The sequence below is a fragment of the Gymnodraco acuticeps genome, unplaced genomic scaffold (assembly GCF_902827175.1).
Source record: "Gymnodraco acuticeps unplaced genomic scaffold, fGymAcu1.1, whole genome shotgun sequence".
NCBI classification, from domain to species: Eukaryota; Metazoa; Chordata; class Actinopteri; order Perciformes; family Bathydraconidae; genus Gymnodraco; species Gymnodraco acuticeps.
The window spans coordinates 171,205-182,678 of record NW_022991433.1 but is presented as its reverse complement, the minus strand read 5'-3'; the positions used below and the strand labels follow the sequence as shown (position 1 = coordinate 182,678).

General features: G+C 47.5%; 12 non-coding genes across 12 annotated transcripts; 4 read left to right on the top strand and 8 right to left on the bottom strand.

Annotated features, from left to right (window-relative positions):
• Nucleotides 1–73: 73 nt before the first annotated feature.
• LOC117532516 lies at nucleotides 74–264 on the bottom strand. The gene has a single exon (XR_004566873.1). It is a non-coding gene; the product is annotated as a U2 spliceosomal RNA (small nuclear RNA).
• A 148-nt stretch (nucleotides 265–412) lies between these two features.
• LOC117532520 lies at nucleotides 413–529 on the bottom strand. Its single transcript, XR_004566878.1, has one exon. It is a non-coding gene; the product is annotated as a U5 spliceosomal RNA (small nuclear RNA).
• A 459-nt stretch (nucleotides 530–988) lies between these two features.
• trnag-gcc lies at nucleotides 989–1,059 on the top strand. Its single transcript has one exon. It is a non-coding gene; the product is annotated as a tRNA-Gly (tRNA).
• A 2,152-nt stretch (nucleotides 1,060–3,211) lies between these two features.
• Nucleotides 3,212–3,317, bottom strand: LOC117532523. Its single transcript, XR_004566881.1, has one exon. It is a non-coding gene; the product is annotated as a U6 spliceosomal RNA (small nuclear RNA).
• Nucleotides 3,318–3,689: 372 nt separating this feature from the next.
• LOC117532514 lies at nucleotides 3,690–3,853 on the top strand. The gene has a single exon (XR_004566870.1). It is a non-coding gene; the product is annotated as a U1 spliceosomal RNA (small nuclear RNA).
• Nucleotides 3,854–4,170: 317 nt separating this feature from the next.
• On the bottom strand, nucleotides 4,171–4,361 carry LOC117532515. The gene has a single exon (XR_004566872.1). It is a non-coding gene; the product is annotated as a U2 spliceosomal RNA (small nuclear RNA).
• Nucleotides 4,362–4,509: 148 nt separating this feature from the next.
• LOC117532519 lies at nucleotides 4,510–4,626 on the bottom strand. The gene has a single exon (XR_004566876.1). It is a non-coding gene; the product is annotated as a U5 spliceosomal RNA (small nuclear RNA).
• Nucleotides 4,627–5,085: 459 nt separating this feature from the next.
• Nucleotides 5,086–5,156, top strand: trnag-gcc. The gene has a single exon. It is a non-coding gene; the product is annotated as a tRNA-Gly (tRNA).
• A 2,149-nt stretch (nucleotides 5,157–7,305) lies between these two features.
• Nucleotides 7,306–7,411, bottom strand: LOC117532522. Its single transcript, XR_004566880.1, has one exon. It is a non-coding gene; the product is annotated as a U6 spliceosomal RNA (small nuclear RNA).
• Nucleotides 7,412–10,523: 3,112 nt separating this feature from the next.
• On the top strand, nucleotides 10,524–10,682 carry LOC117532524. Its single transcript, XR_004566882.1, has one exon. It is a non-coding gene; the product is annotated as a U1 spliceosomal RNA (small nuclear RNA).
• A 317-nt stretch (nucleotides 10,683–10,999) lies between these two features.
• Nucleotides 11,000–11,190, bottom strand: LOC117532527. Its single transcript, XR_004566886.1, has one exon. It is a non-coding gene; the product is annotated as a U2 spliceosomal RNA (small nuclear RNA).
• A 148-nt stretch (nucleotides 11,191–11,338) lies between these two features.
• Nucleotides 11,339–11,455, bottom strand: LOC117532518. The gene has a single exon (XR_004566875.1). It is a non-coding gene; the product is annotated as a U5 spliceosomal RNA (small nuclear RNA).
• Between the last annotated feature and the right edge of the window lie 19 nt (nucleotides 11,456–11,474).

Genomic DNA, 11,474 nt, shown 5'->3' with positions numbered 1-11,474 from the left:
AGTTTTGCCCTCAATTGAAACCATCTGTTTTGGTTTCGAGATGCGTCTTTGTTTGTTTTTCCACAAGGCAGGAGATGGGTGCACCGTTCCCGGAGGCGCTGCAATACCGGGTCGATGCGTGGAGTGAACGGGGCAAGCCCCTCTTTCAGCTCCCAGTGCTAAAAATCCATTTAATATATAGTCCCCGTATAGGGGACGTATCAGATATTAAACTGATAAGAACAGATACTACACTTGATCTTAGCCAAAAGGCCGAGAAGCGATGACCCTTAACGTTTGCTGCGGGAGACGGACTCGTTGCGCAGTCGCCGCAGGTCTTGGTGCGGCTCTTTTGACCTGGCGTAACCGAGGCGCTGGGTAGCTTGGATCGCCCAGGTGCTAACGACTGCTCTTGTCTTTCTCAAACTCAGAATGCTCAGCCAAATGGCCAAGCCTACCAAAAATAGGTTGAACTCGTAGGTGTTCCTCTCCACGGAAGTCTTTAGTAAAAGGCGAAAGACTTATACGTTTTGAAGAGAAACCAGAGTAATTGTGGAGGCTGTCCTCGAGAACAGACACCACCATAGTTGTCCCAGTCCAAGCCCTCGCGGTGACCCTCACTTGGCACTTCCACATCCCAGGCCACACCCTTTCCCCCAGCTGCGCTAGCATGGTTCGTGGCTCTCACCTGTGGCTTCTTTGGCATTGAGTCCAAAAAAGACCCCTGCTGCTGTGCTGCACTTTGTGCTGCACTTTGTGCCCCCGGTTGGAACCTATCTCTTTAGTAATACGCTTGAGTTGTGTGGCATGTTATACGTGCTGACTCCGCGGCATTAGAAAACACTAGTTTGATGCTAAACATCAAATCCATTTAAGGGAGGAACACTAGAATGTCTTTACGGATATAGATCTTATAATGAAATATAGAGGCGTGGTTGCTTGAAAAACAGTCTTTGTTGGCTGAACTTTTCGCCTCAACTGCCGTATGGTGGTTTGGCATTATAATTCAGCATTGGTGGTTCAGTGGTAGAATTCTCACCTGCCACGTGGGAGACCCGGGTTCGATTCCCGGCCAATGCAATAGACAGTTCTTTGTTGTCTGAAAATAAAGTATAATGCCTACACCACTTGGACTCTGCAACAGCAAACACACAGGTCTTTGGAGTGTACAAGTAAAGAGGGATGTTCTCCGTGCCGACTCCCATTGATTTGAGAACTCGGTGAGATGCTCGACATCAAATCACTGTAAGGAAAATGTCTGTCTTATGGACAGAGTTAACATGGGACTTGTCCTTCAAATGTACTGAGGTACGCACAATGGAAATGTGATGTCAACTACCAATGCAAATTCCCTGCCACCGGCTAGACACATTTGACCAACTATGCCTACACACATGCAACACTTGGGGGTTCTCTATGCATGTGTCTGAGGGTAAAATAATCATCATTCTGTATATAAATATGTTTGTCAATATCATGGACATCTCCTGCTAAATTGAGGTCCACGAAGCTGACACAAGATACCCGCAGATAAGCACTCATCTCGGACTAAAATCCTCAATGCATAGCAGTTTTAATGGCATGCCCCCATATTATTTTGTTATTCAGTGTTACCAGGGGCACGAACTTCTGACCGGTGTTCCCTCTTGGTTTAGTCCGTGGGGGAGTGCTTAAGTGTGGGTACACAGGTTCGCCTGGTGCACAAGGTTATGGAGGTGGGGGTCTTGCTGGTGCTCAAGTGTCCATATACGTCACCCCATATTCACATACCTTTTACCCACCTTAAGAGACACTATTTTGGGGTACAATTTAACCATTTTCACCCCTCTTTTCTGGTTCTTCCAAAAGTTAACTTAGACTTTTTCTGACTCTGGAGGAATGTAACGGGAGTTGTCAGGGGACTATATCCGCCTTAAGAGTCACTATTTTGGGGTACATTTTTATCCATTTTCACCCTTTTATATGGTTCTTCCAAAAGTTAACTTAGACTTTTTCTGACTCTGGAGGAATGTAACGGGAGTTGTCAGGGGACTATATCCGCCTTAAGAGTCACTATTTTGGGGTACATTTTTATCCATTTTCACCCTTTTATATGGTTCTTCCAAAAGTTAACTTAGACTTTTTCTGACCCATGTACATCACCCTGGATCTCTGCCTGTGAGTGTGGGATCAGTGACTCTGTAAGCAGCAGCCTGTCCTCTGGGTGGGATTGAGCCAGCTGCTGGAAGGAGCTCTCTGGGTCACCGCCTGCTGCTGCGGCTCTCTCCCCCCCTGTATTCACATCACTTTTACCCAGCTTTCACACACACACACACACTCATTCCCGGGTAAGAAAGCCATGTGCATCACCCTGGATCTCTGCCTGTGAGTGTGGGACCCTGCTTACAGCAGTGACTCTGCTGTACATTTCACGAGTCAAATGTGGATGAAATGGACAGGTTTCATGCTGTTACATACCTGGGTTACATAGTGCTGCGAAGCAGCCTGTCTTCTGGGTGGGAGAGAGCGAGGTGCTGGAAGGAGCTCTCTGGGTCACAGCCTGCTGCTGCGGCTCTCTCCACCCCTGTATTCACATCACTTTTACCCAGCTTTCACACACACTCATTCCCGGGTAAGAAAGCCATGTGCATCACCCTGGATCTCTGCCTGTGAGTGTGGGACCAGTGACTCTGTAAGCAGCAGCCTGTCCTCTGGGTGGGATTGAGCCAGCTGCTGGAAGGAGCTCTCTGGGTCACAGCCTGCTGCTGCGGCTCTCTCCCCCCCTGTATTCACATCACTTTTACCCAGCTTTCACACACACTCATTTCCGGGTAAGAAAGCCATGTGCATCACCCTGGATCTCTGCCTGTGAGTGTGGGACCAGTGACTCTGTAAGCAGCAGCCTGTCCTCTGGGTGGGATTGAGCCAGCTGCTGGAAGGAGCTCTCTGGGTCACAGCCTGCTGCTGCTGCTCTCTCCCCCCCCTGTATTCACATCACTTTTACCCAGCTTTCACACACACACTCATTCCCGGGTAAGAAAGCCATGTGCATCACCCTGGATCTCTGCCTGTGAGTGTGGGACCCTGCTTACAGCAGTGACTCTGCTGTACATTTCACGAGTCAAATGTGGATGAAATGGACAGGTTTCACAAGAGAAGCAACCTCACTTTGACTTAACTGGAAGTTCTGAGTACTTCTTCCACCTCTGCTTGTTAGGAATCGGGATTTATGTTGGAAAAATCATTACAAATTGGCAATGAGGAACGCTTCACGAATTTGCGTGTCATCCTTGCGCAGGGGCCATGCTAATCTTCTCTGTATCGTACCAATTTTATTATATGTGCTATCAAAGTAACACAATATCTCCCTGCATCTGGGGGATATTCCCAGGTCTCTGAGCAAGGTCAACTTTGTATTATGGTAGCAGAACACATAGAGCTCAAAGGGAGCAAAACACTGGGTTTACATGGGCCGAAAGCTGCAGACAGAAGCTGCGCTAGCATGGTTCGTGGCTCTCGCCTTTGGCTTCTTTGGCATTGAGTCCAAAAAAGACCCCTGCTGCTGTGCTGCACTTTGTGCCCCCGATTGGAACCTATGTCTATTTCAAGCCTTATCTGTCTTTAAGGGTTAAATGTGGTTGATGGGCTGCTTTGGCCGGCTCAGAGGCAGGAACCGCCACGCCGTGTCCTTTGTCGTTGCAAAACTGCCCTGCCTCTGACCCGTCCAACTCATACTTACCTGGCAGGGGAGATACCATGATCACCAAGGTGGTTCACCCAGGGCGAGGCTCGGCCATTGCACCCCGGCTATGCTGACCGCTGCGAATTCCCCAAATGTGGGAATCTCGACTGCATAATTTGTGGTAGTGGGGGACTGCGTTCGCGCTCTCCCCTGATTATAGTGTTGAAGAAAAGGTCAAAGACAACTATTACAGCTTGCATGTGTGGCAGCTTCTTTGCTCCAGGAAAGACTTTCTGGTGCCAATGTCCTCCCCAGAGCGTGTCCTTGCTTTGGGCTCGAAATATCTCTGTCCCTTGCAGTGAGCCTCACTCTGCGTGCCACGCTCCAGAGCCAAGGCAAGTTCAATGTGTCACCTTTGGCATTGAGTCCAAAAAAGATCCGCTGCTGATGTGCTGCAGTTTCTGCCCTCAATTGAAACCATCTGTTTTGGTTTCGAGATGCGTCTTTGTTTGTTTTTCCACAAGGCAGGAGATGGGTGCACCGTTCCCGGAGGCGCTGCAATACCGGGTCGATGCGTGGAGTGAACGGGGCAAGCCCCTCTTTCAGCTCCCAGTGCTAAAAATCCATTTAATATATAGTCCCCGTATAGGGGACGTATCAGATATTAAACTGATAAGAACAGATACTACACTTGATCTTAGCCAAAAGGCCGAGAAGCGATGACCCTTAACGTTTGCTGCGGGAGACGGACTCGTTGCGCAGTCGCCGCAGGTCTTGGTGCGGCTCTTTTGACCTGGCGTAACCGAGGCGCTGGGTAGCTTGGATCGCCCAGGTGCTAACGACTGCTCTTGTCTTTCTCAAACTCAGAATGCTCAGCCAAATGGCCAAGCCTACCAAAAATAGGTTGAACTCGTAGGTGTTCCTCTCCACGGAAGTCTTTAGTAAAAGGCGAAAGACTTATACGTTTTGAAGAGAAACCAGAGTAATTGTGGAGGCTGTCCTCGAGAACAGACACCACCATAGTTGTCCCAGTCCAAGCCCTCGCGGTGACCCTCACTTGGCACTTCCACATCCCAGGCCACACCCTTTCCCCCAGCTGCGCTAGCATGGTTCGTGGCTCTCACCTGTGGCTTCTTTGGCATTGAGTCCAAAAAAGACCCCTGCTGCTGTGCTGCACTTTGTGCTGCACTTTGTGCCCCCGGTTGGAACCTATCTCTTTAGTAATACGCTTGAGTTGTGTGGCATGTTATACGTGCTGACTCCGCGGCATTAGAAAACACTAGTTTGATGCTAAACATCAAATCCATTTAAGGGAGGAACACTAGAATGTCTTTACGGATATAGATCTTATAATGAAATATAGAGGCGTGGTTGCTTGAAAAACAGTCTTTGTTGGCTGAACTTTTCGCCTCAACTGCCGTATGGTGGTTTGGCATTATAATTCAGCATTGGTGGTTCAGTGGTAGAATTCTCACCTGCCACGTGGGAGACCCGGGTTCGATTCCCGGCCAATGCAATAGACAGTTCTTTGTTGTCTGAAAATAAAGTATAATGCCTACACCACTTGGACTCTGCAACAGCAAACACACAGGTCTTTGGAGTGTACAAGTAAAGAGGGATGTTCTCCGTGCCGACTCCCATTGATTTGAGAACTCGGTGAGATGCTCGACATCAAATCACTGTAAGGAAAATGTCTGTCTTATGGACAGAGTTAACATGGGACTTGTCCTTCAAATGTACTGAGGTACGCACAATGGAAATGTGATGTCAACTACCAATGCAAATTCCCTGCCACCGGCTAGACACATTTGACCAACTATGCCTACACACATGCAACACTTGGGGGTTCTCTATGCATGTGTCTGAGGGTAAAATAATCATCATTCTGTATATAAATATGTTTGTCAATATCATGGACATCTCCTGCTAAATTGAGGTCCACGAAGCTGACACAAGATACCCGCAGATAAGCACTCATCTCGGACTAAAATCCTCAATGCATAGCAGTTTTAATGGCATGCCCCCATATTATTTTGTTATTCAGTGTTACCAGGGGCACGAACTTCTGACCGGTGTTCCCTCTTGGTTTAGTCCGTGGGGGAGTGCTTAAGTGTGGGTACACAGGTTCGCCTGGTGCACAAGGTTATGGAGGTGGGGGTCTTGCTGGTGCTCAAGTGTCCATATACGTCACCCCATATTCACATACCTTTTACCCACCTTAAGAGACACTATTTTGGGGTACAATTTAACCATTTTCACCCCTCTTTTCTGGTTCTTCCAAAAGTTAACTTAGACTTTTTCTGACTCTGGAGGAATGTAACGGGAGTTGTCAGGGGACTATATCCGCCTTAAGAGTCACTATTTTGGGGTACATTTTTATCCATTTTCACCCTTTTATATGGTTCTTCCAAAAGTTAACTTAGACTTTTTCTGACTCTGGAGGAATGTAACGGGAGTTGTCAGGGGACTATATCCGCCTTAAGAGTCACTATTTTGGGGTACATTTTTATCCATTTTCACCCTTTTATATGGTTCTTCCAAAAGTTAACTTAGACTTTTTCTGACCCATGTACATCACCCTGGATCTCTGCCTGTGAGTGTGGGATCAGTGACTCTGTAAGCAGCAGCCTGTCCTCTGGGTGGGATTGAGCCAGCTGCTGGAAGGAGCTCTCTGGGTCACCGCCTGCTGCTGCGGCTCTCTCCCCCCCTGTATTCACATCACTTTTACCCAGCTTTCACACACACACACACACTCATTCCCGGGTAAGAAAGCCATGTGCATCACCCTGGATCTCTGCCTGTGAGTGTGGGACCCTGCTTACAGCAGTGACTCTGCTGTACATTTCACGAGTCAAATGTGGATGAAATGGACAGGTTTCATGCTGTTACATACCTGGGTTACATAGTGCTGCGAAGCAGCCTGTCTTCTGGGTGGGAGAGAGCGAGGTGCTGGAAGGAGCTCTCTGGGTCACAGCCTGCTGCTGCGGCTCTCTCCACCCCTGTATTCACATCACTTTTACCCAGCTTTCACACACACTCATTCCCGGGTAAGAAAGCCATGTGCATCACCCTGGATCTCTGCCTGTGAGTGTGGGACCAGTGACTCTGTAAGCAGCAGCCTGTCCTCTGGGTGGGATTGAGCCAGCTGCTGGAAGGAGCTCTCTGGGTCACAGCCTGCTGCTGCGGCTCTCTCCCCCCCTGTATTCACATCACTTTTACCCAGCTTTCACACACACTCATTTCCGGGTAAGAAAGCCATGTGCATCACCCTGGATCTCTGCCTGTGAGTGTGGGACCAGTGACTCTGTAAGCAGCAGCCTGTCCTCTGGGTGGGATTGAGCCAGCTGCTGGAAGGAGCTCTCTGGGTCACAGCCTGCTGCTGCTGCTCTCTCCCCCCCTGTATTCACATCACTTTTACCCAGCTTTCACACACACTCATTCCCGGGTAAGAAAGCCATGTGCATCACCCTGGATCTCTGCCTGTGAGTGTGGGACCCTGCTTACAGCAGTGACTCTGCTGTACATTTCACGAGTCAAATGTGGATGAAATGGACAGGTTTCACAAGAGAAGCAACCTCACTTTGACTTAACTGGAAGTTCTGAGTACTTCTTCCACCTCTGCTTGTTAGGAATCGGGATTTATGTTGGAAAAATCATTACAAATTGGCAATGAGGAACGCTTCACGAATTTGCGTGTCATCCTTGCGCAGGGGCCATGCTAATCTTCTCTGTATCGTACCAATTTTATTATATGTGCTATCAAAGTAACACAATATCTCCCTGCATCTGGGGGATATTCCCAGGTCTCTGAGCAAGGTCAACTTTGTATTATGGTAGCAGAACACATAGAGCTCAAAGGGAGCAAAACACTGGGTTTACATGGGCCGAAAGCTGCAGACAGAAGCTGCGCTAGCATGGTTCGTGGCTCTCGCCTTTGGCTTCTTTGGCATTGAGTCCAAAAAAGACCCCTGCTGCTGTGCTGCACTTTGTGCCCCCGATTGGAACCTATGTCTATTTCAAGCCTTATCTGTCTTTAAGGGTTAAATGTGGTTGATGGGCTGCTTTGGCCGGCTCAGAGGCAGGAACCGCCACGCCGTGTCCTTTGTCGTTGCAAAACTGCCCTGCCTCTGACCCGTCCAACTCATACTTACCTGGCAGGGGAGATACCATGATCACCAAGGTGGTTCACCCAGGGCCAACCTCTGCTCCTCCGAAAACCATCGCTTCAAAGACTGCCCGCATGCTTACTCCAACCGGGTGAAACTTTCACTTTTTGAAACCCCTGAAGCCAGAGAGGAGGAACACGCAAATGAGGAACTAGAACTCAGTCAGACTTCCCGCTCAGACACCAACCAAGAACCATCAAACAATGTCTCTCAGCAGCCAATACAAGAGCCCATTCAAGACCAAGAGGAGACAATAGGAGGTGAATCGATCATCGACTGGAGCGATAACACAGTGGAAGACATCATAGGCACGACCTACATCCCCCTCCCTATGGTCCACGCTACAGTCCAGAAGGCAGATCCACTGCCCAACCACGACCCAGGGACCAGAAACGGGAGGAACCCAGGGACCCTTCAAGATGCCGAGAATACACTAGATTCCATAATGACAAACCTCACCCACTCCTCAACCCCAGGGGGAGGAAGTACTCAGGGAGGGACCCCCCTGACTAAAGCACAGGCAAGTGTCCCTTTGGTCCTACCTATTGCCATCAACCAGACAAAAGAAGCAAGGGATTCAACATCACAGAAACGCCCGCAGGAGTCACCACAGTCAGATGAACCCTCCCCCCCCTACGGGGACTCTCCCTCCCCAACCTCAATCCCTTACTTTGAGCCCGGAGGATGTAGTTGCCGCCCCTTCGGCTACATCCATAAAAAATATCTATCTGGATAAGGAAAAGGGCTATAAAATCCAAGAAAAGAGATCAAAGAAAACGCCCCAATGGTGACACTTTGAAAACCATGCCGCCCTGCTTTTTCCCATTTGCTCCGTATGCCCCCCATTTCCATTGCATCTCTCAACACAAGAGGCCTAAATGATCCTGTAAAATGTCAATCAGCCTTCACGTTTCTACATTCAGAAAATCATGACATCTGCCTACTCCAGGAAGGTAATATAAATTATAGGGACAATTACAAGATGTTTGAGGACAGATGGAGCCATGGACAATCAGTGTGGTCGGGCGATAACAAAAACCGGTCTTCTGGGGTTGCAATCTTATTTAAAGGGAATCATTTTGACATTCAGAGGGTACAACGCATATCAGATGGTAGAATTCTCTGTGTAGATGTTGGGTGGGGTGATGCCAATCTGAGAATCATCAATGTGTATTGCCCTGTTGATCTTCAAGAACGCCTAGAAACACTAAAAGCAATCCAGCCACTCCTTTTATGTGGAAGGGAGATCAGATAATTTTAGGTATAGAGATTGGAAGAGGCATGGAAAATGTAAATTGGAATAGCAGACTCCCAGTAATTAAAGGGAAACTCCTTAGGTGGGAAGATAGGGCACTTACTTTTACTGGAAAAATCCTTGTCATTAAGGCGGAGATCCTTGCATCACTGACTCATCTAGCAGCCACCCTGCCTGTACCAAGAGCCTTTCAAACAACCTTGAGAAGATCAATTTTCCAATTTATCTGGGGTTCGCACCAGGAATACTTGAAAAGAGAGATCATGTATAAACCATTAGAAAAAGGAGGGAGAGCAGTCCCAGAGCTGGGGGTCAAACTGGAAGCCCTATTTTTAACACCAATTCTAAATGCTGTGTTATCTGAAAAGAACAATAGCCTCTGGACACACTTTGCAAAACTGTGGGTGGGCCGGAAGTTTATTTCTGGTACAGGCAAAAGAGCCCCTCTGAACATCCCCCATGCAGAGACTAGGCCACCATTGTATGGCAGAGCTGTGACCCTCTTTAAGAGAGCCGCCTTAGACAAATCATCTGTAGGCGTGGTGAACAGAAGTTGTGTTGAAAAAAGCCTCTCACCTCTGACCTCAAGCCTAACACCAATAGGGATATTACCAGAACAGAAATGCCTGCAAATATGGAAAAATGTAAACTCACCATTCCTCTTTAACGCCCATAAGGATTTGGCATGGAAAACAGCACATAGTTGTCTCCCAACAAAAGCGTTCCTGTACAGGAGAAGATGCTCAAAGAGTGCAAAATGCCCCATTCTAAGTTGTAGCTCCGAGGAAAATGTGGCTCATCTTTTTTGGTATTGTTCATGTGCGAAAAGGGTGTGGGGGACACTAAGGCCATGGTTAACTGCTCTTTATAGGGGACCCAATGAGCAAGATGTACTTTATGGTGATTTAGAACCCAAGGATCCTGAAAGACATCAACGGTGGTGGGCTGTAATTAATTGCTTGAAAGAAGGAATTTGGAGGTGTAGGAACTTAACCGCCTTTAAGAAATGCCAGATGTCCACACAGTCAGTGGTAAAGGTTGGCCTCACAATGGTCCATGACTACATTCTCAGGGACAGAGTGAAGTGTAAGGAGGCCGAAATTAAAATCATCTGGAAAATTGATGCCATATTTTTAACAAAAGAACTGATGGATGCACTTTAAATGTTTAGTTGTTGGGAAAACTGAAGATTTGATGCACTTTAAATGAATTGTTGTTGGGGAAAAAAGAAAAAAAAAAAAAAAAAAAAAAGATTAAATATAAAAAAATATCTAAAGATATTGAGGCACTTTAACTGTACTGTTGTTGAAAAAGACTAAACATTTTTGATGCATTTTTAAATGAATTGTTGTTGGAAAAAGAAAAATGTATTTTTGAAGTAATAGGATTATAATTGTGTTGTTTTTTTTAAAACAGAAAATATGTACATGCAAGTTTATCTTTGTAATTTATGTGCCTTAAAACAATAAAGCGTCAAAAAAAAAATTGAAAAAATTGGTTCACCCAGGGCGAGGCTCGGCCATTGCACCCCGGCTATGCTGACCGCTGCGAATTCCCCAAATGTGGGAATCTCGACTGCATAATTTGTGGTAGTGGGGGACTGCGTTCGCGCTCTCCCCTGATTATAGTGTTGAAGAAAAGGTCAAAGACAACTATTACAGCTTGCATGTGTGGCAGCTTCTTTGCTCCAGGAAAGACTTTCTGGTGCCAATGTCCTCCCCAGAGCGTGTCCTTGCTTTGGGCTCGAAATATCTCTGTCCCTTGCAGTGAGCCTCACTCTGCGTGCCACGCTCCAGAGCCAAGGCAAGTTCAATGTGTCACCTTTGGCATTGAGTCCAAAAAAGATCCGCTGCTGATGTGCTGCAGTTTCTGCCCTCAATTGAAACCATCTGTTTTGGTTTCGAGATGCGTCTTTGTTTGTTTTTCCACAAGGCAGGAGATGGGTGCACCGTTCCCGGAGGCGCTGCAATACCGGGTCGATGCGTGGAGTGAACGGGGCAAGCCCCTCTTTCAGCTCCCAGTGCTAAAAATCCATTTAATATATAGTCCCCGTATAGGGGACGTATCAGATATTAAACTGATAAGAACAGATACTACACTTGATCTTAGCCAAAAGGCCGAGAAGCGATGACCCTTAACGTTTGCTGCGGGAGACGGACTCGTTGCGCAGTCGCCGCAGGTCTTGGTGCGGCTCTTTTGACCTGGCGTAACCGAGGCGCTGGGTAGCTTGGATCGCCCAGGTGCTAACGACTGCTCTTGTCTTTCTCAAACTCAGAATGCTCAGCCAAATGGCCAAGCCTACCAAAAATAGGTTGAACTCGTAGGTGTTCCTCTCCACGGAAGTCTTTAGTAAAAGGCGAAAGACTTATACGTTTTGAAGAGAAACCAGAGTAATTGTGGAGGCTGTCCTCGA